The following is a 247-nucleotide window of genomic DNA, read 5'->3' on the forward strand; positions in this document are numbered from 1 at the left end:
ATGCATCCATGTCCCCTCTGAGATACATTAAACTGTGTAAATACATCTAAATATCACTTCAGATGCAGATTCCAGAAATGTTTTCTTATGTTGGAATGAAAGAAACTAAGTACCGAACTAAGTGCTTCTTATTTATACCCAAAAATGCTAAATGGAAGACGGAGTTAAAACTGAACACAATCTTGCTATTCAAGCTGTGTATGAAATTATATATATATATATATATATATATATATATATATTATAT

This window comes from Sinocyclocheilus anshuiensis, unplaced genomic scaffold (assembly GCF_001515605.1).
Source record: "Sinocyclocheilus anshuiensis isolate Anshui unplaced genomic scaffold, SAMN03320099.WGS_v1.1 scaffold417, whole genome shotgun sequence".
NCBI lineage: Eukaryota > Metazoa > Chordata > Actinopteri > Cypriniformes > Cyprinidae > Sinocyclocheilus > Sinocyclocheilus anshuiensis.